At 45.6% G+C, this 19,749-nt stretch overlaps 1 long non-coding RNA gene across 8 annotated transcripts in view; it reads right to left on the bottom strand.

Moving 5' to 3' along the window:
• Positions 1-4,439: 4,439 nt before the first annotated feature.
• The window catches only part of LOC137312941 (uncharacterized), a 45,567-nt gene continuing 30,257 nt past the window's right edge, over positions 4,440-19,749 (bottom strand). For 6 of the 8 annotated variants that reach the window (XR_010960958.1, XR_010960952.1, XR_010960957.1 and 3 more), the window contains 2 exons: positions 19,204-19,369; positions 4,440-4,603 (listed from right to left, as the gene is read on the bottom strand). This is a non-coding gene — a long non-coding RNA (uncharacterized lncRNA). Of the gene's footprint in view, positions 4,604-14,133; positions 14,163-19,203; positions 19,370-19,749 lie in introns of those variants that run through there. The other 2 variants (XR_010960953.1, XR_010960954.1) reach the window with 2 other exon arrangements.

Genomic DNA, 19,749 nt, shown 5'->3' with positions numbered 1-19,749 from the left:
AGGCAGCATCTGGCCTCATAGTAAGAAGGCCCTGCGCTCGGGCCCCACAAACACCAGATACTTGAGCATCTTAATCCAGGTCGACAATTTCCTCTGCCAGTACTGTGGGAGCGACGCATGCTCAGAGGGTCAGTACTGAGGGAATGCTGCACTGTCAGAGGAGCAATCCAGAGGAAGCGCGGCACGGTCGGAGAATCAGTAATGAGGGAGTGTTGCACTTTCGGAGGGTCAGTAAAGTGGGAGTGCGGCACTGTCGGATGGTCAGGACTGAGGGAGTGCTGCACTGTCGGAAGGTCAGTACTGAGAGAGCGCTGCAGTGTTGGAAGGTCAGTACTGAGGGAGTGCTGCACTGTCGGTAGGTCAGTACTGAGGGAGTGTTGCACTGTCGGAAGGTCAGTACTGAGAGAGCGCTGCAGTGTTGGAAGGTCAGTACTGAGGGAGGGCTGTACTCTTTGAAGTGTCGTCATTTGGATGAGATGTTAAACCGAGTGCGCTCATCTCAGTCTGAAATGGACGACCCCTTATCTGGGGAATGGGGAATGACTATTCCCCAATGTTCTAGATTCGCCAGTCAGTGGTGTCACCATCTATCCTGTCAAGTCCCTCAGAATACCATATGTTTCAATGAGATGAGAAAGGAATATGATATGTTGATGGGGTTAGATGAAGAAGGGTGGTGGGAAGCTCGTGTGGAACATAAACCCCGGCATGTATCTATTGTGCCGAATGGCCTGTTTCTCAGCTGTACAGTCTAAGTTTTTCTGGAAACTTAGCATATATTGGGCCCGTCATGCCTGTGCTGGTTCTTTGAAAGAACTCCCCAATTTAGTCCTACACCCCAGATTTTGCCCCATAACCCTGCAAACTAGTCCTCTTCAATGATATGCCCACTTGCCTTCAAAAAGAGCCTGTGGAATGTGGTTCCACCGCTCTTTCAGGAAATGCATTCCAAATCATAATAAACCTCAGTGAAAAAATGTTTTCAAATTTACCCGAGATCTTTGGCCAATTATTTTGTTATCACAGAGAGGAGAGCTGAAGAAAGAATATAGAGCTGAAGAAAGAGGGAGAGTTTATAGAGAGACAGAACGAGTATAGTGAGAGAGAGAGCAGGAGAGAGAGAGAAACATCCGGAGATTAAGGTGAGAAGGAGAGACAGAGTGAGAGGGGATGAGACAGGGTAAGAGAGAGAGAAGGTGAGCACAAGAAGAGAAACAGAGACAGAGGGGAAGACAGAGAAAGATAAGGGGGATAAGGAGAGAGACCGACACAGGGCCAGAGAGAGAAAAAATAAATCAGAGAGAAAAAAAAAACAGGGAAGACAAACAGAGAGAGTGACGATGAGCTCAGGTGGTGAGAGCGTGATATTAATGCCACAATGGGCTCAGGTTTGATCCCTGTAAGGACCATGAACGTTCTTTTTATTAAGAGCGCAGTTTCCACTCTTAATTTTAGACTGCGAGCGAATTATAAATGCAAAGTTTGGAAGGAAATTCACTCAGTACAGAGCATCGGAGAAGCATTTTCATGTTGGTGCTGTCAGTCCCGGATCATCCTGTGTCTGTTTTAAAGGGGTGCGCTGTCACTCCCGGATCATTCTGCGTCTGTTTTAAAGGGATGTGCTGTCAGTCCCGCATCATTATGTGACTGTTTATGAGGGGTGTGCTGTCAGTCCAGGATCATCCTGTGTCTGTTTTAAAGGGGTGTGCTGTCAGTCCTGGATCACAGACTCAAGTTACTGTTCAGAGCCTGAAACCGTCGACGGCTCGATCACACTGGAGATCACAACCCACTGAGGGGAACTGGAGCATGAAAAGCTTTCAATTAATGAAACAAATACTTCAAACAGGAAGAATTGAGCCCCCACAGAAATACGGAGATCAGAGGAGCCTGTAGCTAAGGCAAAGCAGTTACGAACGGAAATTTCAATTTTCCCATTGTCTGCGTTATCGTGCATTTCGGACAGTTTACTGAAACAATATCATAAAACGGGGAGGATATAACTATCACGAAACGGAGAACAAGCTTGAATAGAAAATACTGAGGAGTGACTTAATAGAAAACTTTAAGTTTAATGATAGGTCCGATAGTGTAGACGGAGAGAAAATGATGTCATCCGCGAGTGAGAGCAGACCAAGGGGTTACAAATCGAAGCTGGTCACTGATAAATGCAATATTAATTCAGGAGAAACTCCTTTACGCAGGGAGTGGTGAGAGTGAGCAACTCGCTACCACAAGTGAGTTGAGGCGACGAGCAAAGATGCTGCTCAGATTAAACTAGATAAACACACGAGGGAAAAAGGGAATAGAAGGATATGTTGATTGGGTTCGATGAAGAAGTGTGAAAGGAGGATCATCTGCAGCATAAGCAACGGCATGGACTCTTTGGGACGAATGGCTTGTTTCTGTGCCGTACAGTGTATGTCGGGGGTAAGAGAAAGAGGGAGAGTAAAGGGAGAAAAAGAGAGTAGAGGGAGAGAGAGAGAGAACACGAGAGAGACAGACAGAGACAGACAGAGAAAGAGATGGAGTTTGAGGAACAGAATATCGAGAAAGATAGGAGGGATAAGTAAATAGATACAGAAGGAAATGTTTTGGAAATGCCTGTGAGCTATTGGCAGCTAAACAATAGCCACTTGTTGCTGCTTCAATAGATTTGTTCCAGGAAGAATTTCGACAAAAACAGCAATTTGTATCTTAACATCAATCGGACTGAGAGAGTGGAGCAGACAGAGAAGGAACGGAGAATGACCGAGAATGGGGGAACGCATTGATCTCTGGGAAAGTCCCAGGCTCCATCCCGTTCTCCGTTCGAAGATATCACCCGGTGTGGGATTGAGACCCACACACAGAGTACGGGAGAGTGCAGAGGGACTTTTACTCTGTATCTAACCTGTGTTGTAACTGCCCCTGGAGTGTTTGATGGGACAGTGTAAAGGGAGCTTTACTCTGTATCTGACCGTTGTTGGACCTGCCCTGGGACGGTTTGATGGAAGAGAGCATTAAATTATAGAGTGTGTACGAGATGATATTTTAGACCAGTATGTTGAGGAGCTAATTTGGGAACAGGCTATCCAAGATTGGGTGTTGTGCATTGAGAAGCGGTTAATTAATAACCTTGTTGTGCTGGGTGCTTTCGGGAAGAGTGACCGCAACATGATAAAATTATTCATTCAGATACAAAGTGAAGTCGTGCAATCCGAAACTAGGGTACTAAATCTCAACAAAGGAAACTTAAAAGTTATGAGGAGTGAGTTGGCTATGATAGATTGGGAACCTTCATTAAAATGTATGACGGTGGATAGGCAATGGCTGACATTTAAAGAACGAATGCATGAATTGCAACAGTTATACATTCCAATCTGGCACAAAAAGACAAAAGGAAACGAGGTCCAAACACGGCAAACAAAAGAAATTATGGATAGGATGAGACCCAAAGAGGAGTCATATAAATTTGCCAGAAAATGTAGCAAGCCTGAGGATTGGGAGCTGTTTAGAATTGAGCAAAAACGAGCCAAGAGATTGATTAAGAGGGAAAAATAGAGTATGAGTGTGAACTTGCAAGGAACATGAAAGCGGGTTGTCAGAACTTCACAAGACGGAATATGATATTGAGATAGAGGATCATCCATGATCATATTGAATGGTGGAGCAGGCTCGAAGAGCCGAATGGCCTACTCCTGCTCCGATTATCGATGATTCGATGACTCGGTTGCCGAGATTTCCACCTTCAGCAGGTGGTGTCAGATCGACCGTCCATTATACACCCTGTCACATTTTCACTTCAATTCCATTGAAAATAATTGACAGAATATTATGGGCTGATTGCCTGCAATTTCCTAAAGTGCTCTCCCGGGGAGTGACGCTCCACCGCAAGTTCCACTGCCCGGATTGTGAGTCCCCCGGTGATTAATGGGGGAGAACAAAACCCTGCACGGCCTCGGTTTCGCGCTCTCCACAGTTTGTTTGATTAGCTTCCCTGTTCGGGTCTTACACATTTTGACCATTTTAAAATTTTTGTTCTTGAAATGTCTCTCATTTACTCCGCAGATATTTTTGTCATCTCTCAATTTCTTAATATCCTGAAGTAGATTCCAGGTCAGTCAACTCATGAAATTCCCACTAACTCCTGTTTGTCGACTCCGTTCTGTCCTTTTCCCAGTTCCACTAAAACTGTTTCACTTTTTTTTCAGTCCACACTAGAGTTATACCTGAACCGTTACCCTGTCCTTTGTCCAGATACTGACCGATCCGTTGGGTATTTTCACCTCTTCCTTTCATTGTTTCAGATTCACAATAAATGCAGTTTGAACCATTTCTTTCCAGTTTGGTCTGCTTCTCTTCTGTTACCTTCTATGATCCTAAGATCTGATATCCTGTTAGTTTTGTGATGTTTAAATAATCCAAACTCATCCTGTTCCCCTCCCACTTACCCGATGTTCTTGTCCACTGAAATGCCTCTCGTATGTTGACAACAAGCTGACTCCGTCCACCCCTTCTTCAACTTCCTGTTCCAGTCTGTCCCGGTAGAATTTCGTTTACTGACTGGATCAGTTGGTAACCGTCAGACTTTGTCAAGAACTCAGTGATCGCGGTGTTCGGTCTGTGAACAACAATGGAGAAAACTAAACACATTATCGACCTTCCATCCAGGCGGCTACAATTCCTCTGACACCAAACGGCTGAAGCCTCCTGTGAGCCACGTTATCAAATAACTTCTGAAAACCCATATATGCCGCATGTGTTAAAATTCATTGACCGATATCGTCACGTCTCAACAAAAGCTGTGTCAAATTTGTCAAATATAAAGTCAAATGTCCACAGTTAATCCGTTCTAAACTTCCCCGAATCTGAAATGCTCACTAATTACGTGTCTGTTCAAAAGGGGTGTGCTGTCAGTCCCTGATCATTCTGTGTCTGTTTGAAAGGCGTGTACTGTCAGTCCCGGATCATTCTGTGTCGTTTTTAAAGGGTTGTGCTATCAGTCCCGGATCATTCTGTGCCGGTTTGAAATGGGTGTGCTGTCAGTCCCGGATCAGAGAATCAAGTTGCTGTTCAGAGCTGAACCCAGAGACGGCTCGATCACACTGGAGATCACAACCAACTGAAACGAACTGGGGCATGAAAAAATTCTTCAAACAGGAAGTATTGACCCGACACAGAAATACGGAGAACAGAGGAGCCTGTAGCTAAGGCAAAGCAGTTATGATGGGAGATTTTAATTTTCACATAGACTGAAACACAAAGGCAATACATTTCTAGAATGCATCCAGGACAGTTTTCTGAAGCAATATCATAGAACTGAGAGGTTACACATGTCAGGAAAGAGAGAAAAAGCTGGGGCTCTTTTCTCTGGAAAAGAGAAGACTGAGGAGTTACGTGATAGAGTTTTTTAAGATTAATGATGTGTTTGATAGTTTAGACCTGGAGAAGATGTTTCCACTTGAAGGGGAGACCAGAACCACGGGTCATTATTATAAGTTAATCACTAATAAATCGAATTGAATCGAATAATGAATTCAGTAAAAACTTCTTAACCCAGTGACTGGTGAGAATGTAAAACTCGCTTCCACGAAGTGCAGTTGAGAAGGATCGCAAAGATGCGTTTAAGGGGAATCTGGATAAACAGATGAGAGAGAAAGAACATAAGAACATATAAAGTGGGAGCAGGTGTACGCCATCCAGCCCCTCGATCCTGCTCCACCATTCAATCAGATCATGCTTGATCTTCTACCTCAACTCCAATTTCCCGCCCGATCCACAAATCCCTTGAATCCCCTAGAGCCCAAAATTATATCAATTCCAGCCTTGAATATACTCAATGACTCAGTATCCACAGTCCTCTGGGTAGAGAATTCCAATGATTCACATCCCTCTGAGTGAATAAATTCCTCCTCATCTCAGTCTTTCATGGCCGACCCCTTATCTGAAGACAATTTCCCCTTGTTCTCGACTCGACAGCCAAGGGAAACAATCTCTCCGGATCTATCCTGTCAAGCCCCCTCAGAATCTTATGTTCTATTTTATGTTTCAATGAGATGGCAGAGGAACAGATGGACATGTTGATGGGGTTAGATGGAGAAGGATAGGCCTGGGGTCGTTGAGAGCTTCAGCACCGGCATGGACCTATTGGGCTGTATGGCCTGTTTCTGAGCTGAGCAGTCCACGAAATTCTGTAATCTTAGCCTACATTCGGCCCGCCATGCCTGTGCTAGCTTTTTGAAAGAACTGCCCAATTTAGTCTTACACCCCAGCGATTTCCTCATCACCCTGCAAATTATTCCTCTTCAATGACATGTTCAATTGCCGTTTGAAAGTGCATATGGAATGTGGTTCCACCGCTCTTTTAGGTATTGCATTCCACATAATAACAAATCTCGATGAAAAAAATGTTTCTTCTTTTCCCATCGAGATATATTGCCAATTAATTTTATCTCACAGGGGAGCGGTAGAGAGAGAGAGAGAGAGAGAGAGAAAGTGGAGTGCGCGAGAAAGACAGAGTAGAAGGTGACAAGAGGGTACAGACAAAGAGAGTAGGAGAAAGAGGAGAGTAATGTGAGGAAGAGAGATAGAGAGAAAGTAGAAGGAGACAGAGAGAGTACATAAAGAGAGAGAACGAGAGACAGAGATAGGGAGAGAGGAGAGTAGGGTGAGAAAGAGAGAATGAGAGAGTAGAAGAAGACAGAGAGGGTAAATGGATAGAGGGTAGAGAGGATGAGACAGAGACAAGAGGAAGATAAGGAGAACACAAGAAGAGAAAAAGAGACAAAAAAGGGGAAGACAGATAAAGACCACGAGGAGAGTGAGAGAGAACGACAGAGGGACAGAGAAAGGAAGAGAAACAGACAGAGAGAGTAACAGGGGAGTGACGGGCCGAGAGAGGGAGAGACAGGGACAGAGCGAGTGATAGAGACTGGTCAGAGAGAGAGAGAGTAGAGTGAGAGAGAGAGAGAGAGAGAGAGAGAGAGAGAGAGAGAGAAACAATCAGGATCAAAGCATCAGAGGGCGTTGGAATCACCGAGAAGGGGGGAAGTCATTGATCTTTGGGGAAGGACCAGGCTTCATCCCAGTCTCTGTTGGTAGATCTCACACGGTGTGCGGCTGACGCCCACACACAGAGCATGGGAGAATGTAGAGGGAGCTTTACTCTGTATCTGAACAGTGTTGTTCCTGCCCTGAGAGTGTTTGAATGGATAGTGTACAGGGAGCTTGACTCTCTATCTAACTCGTGCTCTACCTGCCCTGGAAATATTCAATGGGACACTGTCGAGGGATCTGTAACTCTCTATCTAACCCATGCTGTACATGCATGGGAGTGTTTGATGGGACAGTGTGGAGCTAGATTTACTCTGTATCTCACCGTGCTGTACCTGCCCTGTGTGTATTTGACGGGACACTCTGGAGGGATTTTCACTCCGTATCTAATCCGTGCTGTACCTGTCCTGGGAGTGTTTGATGGGACTGTGTAGAGGGGGCTTTACTCTCTATCTAACCCGTTCTCTTTCGAACTTGTGAACAGTTCTGACTGAGGTGGTTGATACTCCTCATACCTCACATTCCTAAGCATTAAACACTGTGACAATGTTTTATTTTGCTCCACCCTGTTATTTTAAAACTCTTTCTGTTCACCTCCGATGGTTCTGCCTCTCGCATGGATCCGTGTTCCACCGGCAGTTGCCGCACGGGTCAGCGCTGAGTTAGGGTTAGGGTTAGGGTTAGGGTTATTGTACCATGGGGTGTATCACTGCCAGTCCACATCGTGTGCTCCCGTAACAAGCCCAACCCACCGACTCCATCCCTCTCCCTGGACACCGTCTGATGCTGAAACAGACCATTCACAACCCTTGACGTCCAATTTGACCCTGAGCTGAGATTCCGACCACATATTCTCTCCATCACCAAGTCCGCCTACTTCCATCTCTGTTACTCGCCCGTCTCTGCTTCTGCCTCATCTCATCTGTTGCTGAAACTCTTGTCCGTGCCTTTGTTGCCGCGAAACTGGATTATTCCAATGCTCTTCTGGCCAACCTCCCATCTTCCACCCTTCATTAAGTTCAGCTCATCCAAAACTCAGCTGCCCGTATCCGAATTCGCACAAAGTCCTTTTCAATCATCACCTAAATTGGCTCCCTGTCCGGCAACGCCTCGATTTTAAAATTCTCATCGTTGTGTTCAAATCCTTCCACGGCCATCGATCTCCCTATCTCTGTAACCTCCCCCAAGAATTCAACCCCATCCTCCCCCACTGAGGTCTCTGCGCTCCTCATTCTGGCCTCTTGCGCATCCCCGATTTCTTGCACTCCACCATTGGCGGCCGTGCCTTCAACTGCCTGGTCACCAGCCTCTGGAATTCCCTCCGTAAACTATCGAGTTCACTCTCCTCCTTTATGAAGCTCCTTGAAATGCACCTTCTCAAAATAACCCTCAATCCACACCTGCCCACCTTCTCCCCACATCACCAAAGCCTACCTACTCGCCTTCTCCACATATCCCTTAATCCCCAACTGAAAACCTTCTCTCCCTAACGCTCAACGCGACCTACCCACCTTCCCACCATATCCCTCAATCCCCACCTACCCGTCTTCCCACCATATCCCTCAATCCCCACCTACCCGTCTTCCCACCATATCCCTCAATCCCCACCTACCCACCTTCCCACCATATCCCTCAATCCCCACCTACCCGTCTTCCCACCATATCCCTCAATCCCCACCTACCCACCTTCCCACCATATCCCTCAATCCCCACCTACCCGTCTTCCCACCATATCCCTCAATCCCCACCTACCCACCTTCCCACCATATCCCTCAATCCCCACCTACCCACCTTCCCACCATATCCCTCAATCCCCACCTACCCACCTTCCCACCATATCCCTCAATCCCCACCTACCCGCCTTCTCCCCATATCCCTAAATCCAACCTACCCACTTTCTACCCATATTCCTTCATCTCACCAATCCATCTTCTCTCCATATTGCTGATTCTCACCAATCAACCTTCTCCCCTTATCCGTAATTCCCAACTACCCACCTTCTCAAGAGTTCAGAACATACTCCTCTCATTAAGGTGAGTTTGGACTCAGAATCACTCCCAGGAGTATTCCAGTTTCTGAAGGGGTATAAAGAGCTATTTTGTTCCTGATACTCAATCTTTCCCTCCAACTCTGAATCAACTCTCACACTAACCTGGTTGACTTAACTGCCCTCTGAAATATGGCCTCGGTATCAGACAGGCGCACCCAGCCCAGACGGGCCTGCAAAGTGCTTCTCACTAACGTCTGTGAACTGGTGCCAAAGTTGGGAGATCTGTCCCACGGACTCGTCAAGCAATAACCTGACATAGTCATCATGAGCCGGGCTCTCAGTGGGTAGCATCTGGCCTCAGAGTCAGAAGGTCGTGCGCTCGAACCCCCCACACACCAGAGACTTGAGCATCTTAATCCTGGCCGACAATTTCCTGTGCCAGTACTGTGGGAGCGCTGCACGCTCAGAGGATCAGTACTGAGGGAATGCTGCACTGTCAGAGGAGCAGTACTGAGGAAGCGCCGCATGGTCGGAGGGTCAGTATTGAGAGAGTGTTGCACTTTCGGAGGGTCAGTAAAGATGGAGTGCTGCACTGTCGGAGGTTCAGTACTGAGGGGGTGCTGCACTGTCGGAAGGTCAGTCCTGAGGGAGTGCTGCACTGTCGGAAGGTCAGTACTGAGGGAGTGCTGCACTGTCGGAAGGTCAGTACTGAGGGAGTGCTGCACTGTCGGAAGGTCAGTACTGAGGGAGTGCTGCACTGTCGGAAGGTCAGTACTGAGGGAGGGCTGTACCCTTTGAAGTGTCGTCATTTGGATGAGATGTTCAACCGAGTGCGCTCATCTCAGTCTTTAATGGCCGACCCCTTATCTGGGGAATGGGGAATGACTATTCCCCATTGGTCTAGATTCGCCAGTCAGTGGTGTCACCATCTATCCTGTCAAGTCCCCTCAGAATACGATATGTTTCTATGAGATGAGAAAGGAATCGGATATGTTGATGAGGTTAGATGAAGAAGGGTGGTCTTTTGCTCGTGTGGAACATAAACCACGGCATGTATCTATTGTACCGAATGGCCTGTTCCTCAGCTGTGCAATTCTAATTATTTCTGGAATCTTAGCATACATTGGGCCCGTCATGCCTGTGCTGGCTCTTTGAAAGAACACACTGGAGATCACAACCCACTGAGGGGAACTGGGACATGAAAAGCTTTCAATTAATGAAACAAATACTTCAAACAGGAAGTATTGAGCCCACACAGAAATAGGGAGATCAGAGGAGCCTGCAGCTAAGGCAAAGCAGTTATGAACGGAGATTTTAATTTTCCCATTGACTGCGTTATAATGGCAATACATTTCCCGAGTGCATCACGGACAGTTTACTGAAACAATATCATAGAACGGGGAGGATATAACTATCACGAAAGAGAGAACAAGCTGGATGTCTTTTCTCTGTAAAAGAGAAGACTGAGGAGTGACCTGATAGAAGTCTTTAAGTTTAATGACGGGTTTGATACGGTAGACGGAGAGAAGATGATTCCACCCGCGGGTGAGAGCAGAACTAGGGGTTAAAAATCGAAGCTAGTCAATGAAAAAATCCAATATTAACTCAGGAGAAACTCCTTTACCCAGGGAGTGGTGAGAGTGAGCAACTCGCTACCACAAGTGAGTTGAGGCGACGAGCAAAGATGCTGTTAAGATTAAGCTCGATAAGCACACGAGGGATGAGGGAATAGACGGATATGTTGATTGGGTCATGATGAACCAGGGTGAAAGGAGGACCATGTGGAGCAGAAGACAACAGCATGGACTCTTTGGGACGAATGTCTGAACGGTGTATGTTGGGGGTAAGATAAAGAGAGACGGAGAGAGGAAAGGGAGAAAGAGAGAGTAGAGGGAGAAAGAGAGCACGATAGAGACAGAGAGAGAAATACAGAGAATGACATAGAGTTTGAGGAACTGAAAATCGAGAAACAGAGGAGGGATAAGTAAATAGAGACCGGACGAGATGTTTTGGAAATGCCTGTGAGCTGTTGGCAGCAAAACAATAGCCACTTGTTGCTGCTTCAATGGATTTTTTCCAGGAAGAATGTTGACAAAAACAGCAATTTGTATTTTAACACCAATCGGACTGAGAGACTGGAGCAGAGCATCGAAGAAAGGGAGAATGAACGAGAATGGGGGAAGGCAGTGATCTCAGGAAAAGGCCCAGGCTCGATCCCGGTGTCCGTTAGTTGATATCACCCGGAGTGGGATTGAGACCCACACACAGAGCATGGGAGAGTGCAGAGGGACTTTTACTCTGTATCTCACCTGTGTTGTAACTGGCCTCGGAGTGTTTGACGGGACAGTGTAGATGCAGCTTTACTCTGTTTCTAACCCCTATTTCACCTGCCCTGGGAGTGTTTGTTGTGACATTTTAGAGGGAGCTTTACTCTATATCTGACCCATTTTATTCCTGTCCTTGGAACAGTTTAAACGAGGGTGGATGGTATTTCCCATGCCTCATGTTGCAATGCATTAAGTCCGTGACTGTATTTCTGTTGGTGAGCCCTGTTATTACAAAAATCTTACTGTTCACACCGGAAGGTTCTGTTTCTCACTGGTGTTCGGTTCCTCGAGCAATTCCTTCACAGGTCAGTGTTGAGTGTGGCAATTGTATCATGGTCCGGGGGGGGGGGGGGGTGGTGGGGGCGGAGGCATCATTCCCAGGGCCCACCATCGTGCAGACACAGAGAGAGTAGATCGTTGTCAATTCAATGAGAGATCAAAACACAGTCCAGACACTGAGAGAGGAGATCAGTCCAGACATTGAGAGAGGAGATCACAGTCCAGACACTGAGAGAGGAGATCACAGTCCAGACACTGAGAGTGGTGATCACAGTCCAGACACTGAGAGAGGAGATCAGTGTCCAGACAGTGAGAGGGGATCACCGTCCAGACACTGAGAGTGGTGATCACAGTCCAGACACTGAGAGTGGTGCTCACAGTGCAGAATGTGAGAGAGGAGATCACAGTCCAGAATCTGAGAGATGTGTTCACAATCCAAGCACTGAGAGAGGAGATCACAGTCCAGACACTGAGAGAGGCGATTTCAGTCCGGACAGTGAGAGAGGAGATCAGAGTCCCAACACTGAGAGAGGTGATCACAGTCCAATTGCTGAGAGGGTATTACAGTCCAGACACTGAGAGAGATCAAAGTCCAGACACTGAGAGAGGAGATCACATTCCATCCATGAGAGAGGTGATGACAGTCCATAAAGTGAGCGTTTCAAGGGCAAAATTTTAAAAAGAACAGACACACAAGGGTTATAATCTCTGGATTATTACCTGAGCCACGTGCAAATAGTCGTAGGGATAAGCAGATTAGGGAGGAGAACACATGGATGAAGGAGTGGTGTGGGAAGGAGAGGTTCCATTTCGTGGGACACTGGCACCTGTACTCGGACACGATGGAATTGTACCGTTGGGACCGGCTCCACGTGACCCGGGCTGGCACCAGGGTTCCAGCGTTAAATTTGTAATTGGGTCTAGAGCTCAGTTGGAAAAGTAATATAAATAACAATTCTGGAACAAAAAGGAAGAGCGTAGAGTGATAGTCAGAAATTATGCTTTCAGCACTACATGTAAAGGAAAAACTGAAAGATGAAAAGTAATTAAATCTGGAGAGAGAAATAAGGAATTTGTGTGAAATACAATACTGATTGATGAAAAGTAATTAAATCTGGAGAGAGAAATAAGGAATGTGTATGAAATACAATACTGATTGATGAAAAGTAATTAAATCTGGAGAGAGAAATAAGGAATGTGTGAGAAATACAATATTACAATATGGGCAGGGTGTGTGGCCCAAATAAGCGTTCTTTATACAAACGCATGAAGTATAAGCAACAAATTGAATGAAATGCGGGCACAAATTCAACCTACAGGGTACGAAATGGTAGCCATTAGTGAGGCATGGCTGTACAACAGTCAGGAATGGGAACTGAATATACCAGGTTATAAGGTCTATAGGAAGGATAGGAGAACTGGTAGAGGTGGAGGAGCATAGTGAGTGATTAAGGATGAAATTTCTTCATTGATAAGAGATGATATCACGAGAGGTAGGCAGTCAGTGGGAACTTTATGCGTAGAATTAGGAAATAGAAAATGATTTCAGCCCAAAGTTGGAGTTGTGTATAGAACCCCTGTAGCAGCTGTGAAGCGGCAGAATGTATAAATGGGGAGATTAGACAAGCATGTAGCAAAGGCAGAGTGGTTTATATGGGGATCGATTTTAACTTTCATATAGATTGGGATAAACAGACGAGCTCATGTCAGACAGGTAACGAATTTCTTGAGTATGTTCAGGAAAACTTTCTGCAACAATATGACCGAGGAGAAACAAGGAGGCAGGCCACAGTAGAATTAATAATGAGCAATAGGCCAGATTTAATGAACAGCCTAACGGTGTACGAAAATTGATCTGAATTGGAAAACTATACATGTCACTCCACTATTTAAGAAAGGTGATGGAAGGAAACCAGGGAATTATAGACCAGTTCGCCAAACATCTGTTTTCGAGAAATTACTCGAGTCTCTAATTAAGGATAGTGACTGAACACATTGAACATTTTCAGCTGATCGAAAGAGCCAGCATGGATTTTGTTTTGAAGAGGTGACTAAAGTAGTGGACAGGGGAATGTCTATGGAGTTTGTTTCTATGGACTTCCAAAAGGCATTCGATAAAGTCCCTGAGAAGGGACTGTTAGCTAAAGTTGAAGCTGATGGAATTGAGGGAAAATGATTGACCTGGTTAGGAAATTGGCAGAGCGGCAGGAGACATTGGGCCTGAAGTCGCTGCGAGCGGCGAGGCAACGCTCACTGCAGCTGCTGCGAATTAAATTAACAAAAATACTGACTCTAGGCTCTGTGGCGATGAATTGCTTGAATTTGAACTTTACAAAAATTGTGCTCTATCAACCCAGCCTCTGAGCAGCGTGATTTGCCGCGTAGCTGGAAAGGTGTGTGAGGAGAAGACACGAACACAAATTCGGTAAGGACGAGACGTCCCGCCCACAGAATTAGGCTGCATTGCTGAAACAATCAAGCAGACTTCATTCCTTTAAAGTTTGCATTCTGTATGGTATTGTAATTTTTTTCTAAAATCAAAAACCAAAGAAATAATTGAATTAAATTAATGAGACAGAAGGAAAACGTTTAAAAATTAATATTGTAATTTTCATTCTTCTTCAATAACCAAAAAACTAATACAATAAGGAGTGATATGAGAGTCCTCGTTTATATAAGTTCATCTTTACTTGATTGGCAGTAATTAAAACTTACCGAGCTGTTAAAACTCATTTTGGACTTTGTATTTACTGGAATGATACCTGGACATCAAGGGTTAAATAATGATGAAAGATTACACAAACTAGGGTTGCATTCTCTGGAATTTGGAAGATTAAGGGTTGATTTGTTCGAATTTTTCAAGCTGTTAAGGGGAACTAATAGGGAAGACAGAGAGAAACTATGTCCGCTGGTTGGGGAGTCCATGACTATGGGTCTCAGCCCAAAAATTAGAGCCAGAACTTTCAGGAGTGAAGTTATGAAACACTTCTACACGCAAAGGGTGGGAGATATTTGGAACTCTCTTCTGCAAACGGAAGTTGGTGTTAGCTCAATTGTTAATTATAATTCTGAGGTTGATAGATTTTTCTTAACTCTGTTAATATTGGGGTTAAGGCGGGTAAATTAAGTTCGGTCAGAGATCCGCCATGATGCCATTGAATGGCGCAACAGGCTCCAGGGATCAAAATGCCGACTCCTGTTCCGACGTTCCTGGTCAATGTCATCACCAACCACAATCTTCAGCAGGCGGCACTGCTGACCAGCAGTGTCAGAGCAAAGAGAGACAGAGAAAGCGGCAAGAGAAAGGGTGACATAAGCAAAAAGGTTGAGGGAGGGAGAGAGAAAAATGAAGACATAGAGATATAGTTCGTGAGAGAGAACGAGAGAGACAGACATGTGACAAAGAGAGATAGAAACAGAGAGGAGAGAGCAATAAATAGAGATAAATAGGAGAGGCCGAAAGAGAGACAGACAGAGAGGGAGAGACGAGGATAGAGGGAGAGACGAGTACAGAGGGAGAGATAGCTGAGGGAAAGAGAGTGAGACTCAGAGGGAGATGGAGAGAGAGAAAGAGAGAGACGAATTGTGGGAGAGAGAGAGAGCGATGGAGAGGGAGACAGAGAGATAGTGATAGAAAGGCAGATAATCAGCAGAGAGAGAGACACATGGAGAGAGAGAGAGAGAATTATAGAGACAGAGAGATGGTGGGGGCGAAAGAATGAAAGACACAAACAGAGGGAGAAACAGACAAACAGAGAGGGCGGAGGGAGGAAGAAAGAGAGGGAGAGACGGGGATGGATCAGAGAGTGTAGATGGAGGGAGACAGAGAGAGAGCGAGTAGAGACAGAGGGAGAGTAGGGTAGATGTAGAGAGACGGAGAAAGAAAGAGAGTGGAGGTTGAGTGACTGGAAAAGAGAGAGCATCAGACGGAAAGATTCAGAGTGGGAGAGTCAGAGGGAGAGAAAGGGACAGAGTTGGAGAGTTTAGGGAAAAAGACAGAGAGAGAGACAGATAGATGTGGATGGGTCAGAGAGTGTAGTGGCAGAGAGTGTAATGGCACAGAATGTAGTGGCACAGAGTGTAGTGGCACAGAGTGTCGTGGCAGTAGCAAAGAGAACGAGTACAAGGGAAGCTTGAAATTGAAGGTGAGATATATAGAAAGGGAGAGAGTTACTGACTGAGAGAGGTGGAGATTAGAGGTGGAGAGGGAGAGATATGGAGAGTAGAGCGAGAGAATGAGAGGAGAGAGTGAAGAACGAAAGAGGGAGACACAGTGCAGAGGCAGAGAGACACCGAGAGGGAGAATGAGGAGGGGGTGGGGAGTGCGACAGAGAGACAAGCATACAGACTGTGAGAATCTGAATAATACAGACAGAGAGATAGTGGGGGTGAGGGAGAAAGAAAGAGACAGACAGATGGAGAAAAAGACAGAAAGAGAGAGAAACAGTGGAGACAGAAAAACGGAAGAGAAATATTGAGAGATGGGGAAGTGAGAGAAAGAGAGAGAGAGGGAGGAGAAGGGGGAGAGATATGGAGTAAAGGGTGAGAGCGAGTAGAGAGCGAGGAGAGTGCGACAGACACAGAGAGAGAGAGGCCGAGAGAGAGAGAGAGGGAGAGAGGAAGGGGTGAGATAGAGAGCAGAGGGAGAGCACGAGCAGAGAGCGAGGAGGGTGACAGAGAGAGAGAGAGAGTGAGGGGTATAGGGAGGGGGACAGGGAAAGAGAGAGAGACTCCCACCTACCAATTATCTACCCTTTTCATTCAACACAACCACCCAAACCTTCTCACAATATCCCTCAACAAAACTTACCACCTTCTCACCATATCCATCAACCCCACCTATCGAAATTCTCCCCATATCACTCAACCCCACCGACACACATTCACACAATATCCATCAATCCCCACTTGAACACATTCTCCACATTTCACTCAAACTCCACCTAATCACCTTCTCCACATATACCTGACACACGGCTACCCATCTTCTCCCCATATCTCTCACTCCCTCCTACCATCCATTTCCCAAGATCACTCTAACCCACCGAACCACCTTCTCACAATATCTCTCAATCATAACCTACCCCCTTTATTAATATTTCTCAAAATCACACTTAACCAACCCCTCACCATATCCGTCCACCCCACCTATCCATCTTCTCCCCATTTCACTCAACTACACCTACGCACCTTCAGTCAAAATCCCTCAATTCCCAACTACCAATCATCCCCCATATCCCTCAATACCCACCGACCTTTCTTACCCCCAAATACCTCAATCCCCACCTACCCACATTATCACCTTATTCCTCAATCCCACCTAAACAACTTCCCACCATATCTCTCAATACCACCTAAACACCTCCCCATGTTCATCAAACCAGAGCTACACAACTTATCCCCATAACACTCAACCCCACCTGCCCACATTCTCACAACATCCCTCAATCACCACCTACACTTCTTCGCACCATATACCTCAATCCCCACCTAACCGCCTTCTCTTCATATTCCTCACTCATACTTACCCATCTTCTCCAAATATTCCTCAATCCACACATATCCATCGACTCACCATATGCCTAAACTCACCTACCCACCTTTTCAAAAAATCTCTCAACCCCACATTCCAACCTTCGACCCATGTCCCACATACCCACCTTCACGCCATATCATTCAATCCCCAACTACTCACCCAACTTCTCCCTATATCCCTCAATTCCACCTACGCAACTTCTCAGCATAGCCCTCAAAGCCCACCTAACTAGCTTCTCTCCGTATCCCACAAACTCACCGACGCAGCATTTCCACAGATCACTCAAACACACCCAACCACCTTCTCACTATATCCATTATTACCACTTACCCACCCCCTCACCATATCCGTCAACCCCACCTACCCACATTATCGTCATATCCCTCAATCCCACCTATACACCTTCTCCCCTTATCACTCAACCCCAACTACACACATCAAAAAAAAAATCCTCAATCCACAACGACCTCCCATATCCCTCAATCACCTGAAGACATCTTTCCGCCATATCCCTGAATCCCAACTTAATCATGGCTGACTTTCACCGACATATATACTGGCCAAACCAAATTAGCAATAATACTGCGGGGCATTAATTCCTGGAGTGTGTACGAGATGGTTTTTCAAACCAATATATTGAGCAGCCAATTCGGGAACAGGCCATTCTAAATTGGGTATGGTGCATTGAGAAGCGGTTAATTGAGAACATTGTTGTGCGGGGTCCTTTGAAGGAGAGTAACTGTAACATGATAGAATTCTTCATTAAGATAGAAAGTGAAGGAATGCAATCCGAAACTAGGGTACTAAATCGAAGGTATGAGGAGTGAGTTGGCTATGATAGATTTGGGACCTTCATTAAAAGGCATGACGGTGGATAGGCAATGGCTAACATTTTAGGAACGAATGCATGAATCGCAACAGTTATACATTCCATTCTGGCACAAAAACACAGAAGGACAAGAGCCGCAACCATGGCTAACAAAAGAAGTTAAGGCTAGGATGCGATGCAAAGTGGAGTCGTATCAATTTGCCAGAAAATGCAGCAAGCATGAGGATTGGGAGCAGTTTTGAACGGAGCAAAAAAGGGCCAAGAGATTGATCAAGAGGGAAAAATAGAGAATGAGAGTGCACTTGCAAGGAACATAAAAGCGGACTGTAAAAACTTCTACAAACGGGAATATGGTATTGAGATAGACGATCAGCCATGATCATATTGAAAGGCAGAGCAGGCTCGAAGGGCCGAATGGCCGACTCCTGCTCCTCTTTTCTATGATTCGATGACTCGGTTGCCAAGATTTCCACCTTCAGCAGGTGGTGTCAGATCGACCGTCCATTGCACACCGTCCTCCATTTTCACTTCCATTTACTTCGATACTATTAAAAGTAATTGACAGAATATTATGGGCTGATTGCCTGCAATTTCCGAAAGTGCTCTCCCGGGGAGTGACGCTCCACCGCAAGTTCCACTGCCCGGATTGTGAGTCCGCTGAAGGCAGAAATAACCCCCGGTGATGAATGGGGCAGAACAAAACCCCGCACGGCCTCGGTTTCGCGCTCTCCACAATTTGTTTGATCAGTTTCCCTGTTCGGGTTTTATACATTCAATCATTTTAACATTTTTGTTCTTGAAATGTCTCTCATTTACTCCGCAGATATTTTTTGTCATCTCTCAATTCCTTGATATCCTGAAATAGATTCCAGGTCAGTGAAAGAATGACATGCCCACTAACTCCTGTTTGTCGCCTCTGTTCTGTCCTTTTCCCAGTTCCACGAAAACTGTTTCACTTTGTTTTGAGTCCACACTAGAGTTATACCTGAACCGTTAAACTGTCCTTTGTCCAGATACTGACCGATCCGTTGGGTATTTTCACCTCTTTCTTTCATTGTTTCAGATTCACAATAATTGCAGTTTGAACCATTTCTTTCCAGTTTGGTCTGTTTCTCTTCTGTTACCTTCTATGATTCTAAGATCTGATCGTCTGTTAGTTTTGTGATGTTTAAATAATCCAAACTCATCCCATGTCCCTCCCACTGACCTGATGTTCTTGTCCACTGAAATGCCTCTCGGATGTTGACAACGAACTGACTCCGTCCACCCCTTCTTCAGCTGCCTGTTCCAGTCTGTCCCGGTAGAATTTCGTCAACTGGATCAGTTGGTAACCTTCAGACTTTGTCAAGAACTCAGTGATCGCAGTGTTCGGTCTGTGAACAACAATGGAGAAAATTATCACATTATCGACCTTCCATCCGGGCGGCGTCATTTCCTCTGATACCAAACGGCTGACGCCTCCTGTGAGCCACGTTATCAAATACCTTCTGAAAACCCATATATGCCGCATGTGTTACAATCCATTGACCGATATATTTTCGTCTCAACACGGCAGTCTCAAATTTGTCAAATACAATGTCAAATGCTACAGTTAGCCGTTGCAGCCTTCACTGAATCTTAAATGCTAAATAATTCGACGTGAGATTTCAGATTCGAGGGGTTTGTCCACAAATGACGTTGACTAATTAGTCTCGAGTTATCTTTTTATAAATTCTTTCTTGGGACGTGGACGTCGCTGGCGAGCCGGCATTTA

This window comes from Heptranchias perlo, unplaced genomic scaffold (genome assembly GCF_035084215.1).
Source record: "Heptranchias perlo isolate sHepPer1 unplaced genomic scaffold, sHepPer1.hap1 HAP1_SCAFFOLD_44, whole genome shotgun sequence".
In the NCBI taxonomy this organism is placed as follows: domain Eukaryota; kingdom Metazoa; phylum Chordata; class Chondrichthyes; order Hexanchiformes; family Hexanchidae; genus Heptranchias; species Heptranchias perlo.
This window is presented reverse-complemented; position numbering and strand designations above follow the sequence as displayed.